Here is a 1,208-nt window from a genome sequence, read left to right on the forward strand (position 1 = left end):
AGAACATTGCTAGAGAGCAGGAAAGGAGGTGAAAGGAGACAATTTTAGAGAAGAAAATGTTTCGGTCGCTACCCGGATTCGAACACGGGACCTTTGAATGAGAGGCCAACACCTTAACCTCTAGGCCACGAGAGCCCCCACCGTACTTTTTCCATCTACAAAAACATTCGAGTCACAACGAGGTGGATTCAGCGCTCGTCAATTTTAAGGCATGTGGAGTTACTGGTGTCATCCCACGAAATCTTCATTTATTTATTTTTTTTGCTTTCGATGAAAAACCCCCCATCTCTTCTGTCTTGAAAGAAGCCGAGGTATTCACGTTTGAAGGAGATAGAGACCGCCTGTTTTCAGAGATTAATCAACGGGAAAAGGCCGCCAAAGTTAGGTAACTTCCAGTGTTCATTGTATTTGGAAACTGCAAAAATTACATTTTTGTGCTTTTTAACTTCAAATCAACATTTTCCAGTAAAATCCACACATAACAAGTGTTTTCAAATAGACTTAAAAGGTGTTAAGCCAAAAAAAAAAATAATAATCTAAAAAAATTACTAAACGGGTGGAAAAATGTCGGTTTATCTACCGTTATTTTGACGACAGCCTGATTGTCCTACGACGCTGCCTCACACGTTTTCTCAGAATCTTCAAAAAGTTACACGCTCGTAGCAAACTGCTCGCAGCAAATTCTGTCGTTCATTTAATGTGGCGTCGGTGGTCTAGTGGTTAGGCTACCGGACTCGTAATCGTGAAGTTGCAGGTTCGGGGGTTCGAGACATTTTACACGAATATTCCTCACTTCACCCAGGTTGGATAGGTCGGTACCCGGCCATAGACAGCGAAAGATCTTGTCAGCATGTTAGTGTTTTAGCACCTATAAAATGGTAGCTTGCACTGTATTTTTCCCAGGAAGTTGAGGTTGTTTCAGAATGCTCTCAGGTCTGCTCGGGTAATAGTATAGATTGTGAAGTGCATAGAGCTTGCTGTTGAGCGGGGATTTGAGCTATACAAATGTTAATGCTATTTATTATTATTTATTTATTAAAACATCAGCTGCTACGTAAAAGCTGTTCAAAGAACTCTTCAGCGGAGTTGAAGTTCGAATTTGAGCAAAGAGAAGCGCATCGACACAACAACGGTCAAACTATTGTGCAGGGGAAGAGACCAGACAGAAACAACAGAGGGGACGAAATAAAATGTGAGGCAGCGTGGTG

Source organism: Aplysia californica, unplaced genomic scaffold (assembly GCF_000002075.1).
Source record: "Aplysia californica isolate F4 #8 unplaced genomic scaffold, AplCal3.0 scaffold00436, whole genome shotgun sequence".
NCBI classification, from domain to species: Eukaryota; Metazoa; Mollusca; class Gastropoda; order Aplysiida; family Aplysiidae; genus Aplysia; species Aplysia californica.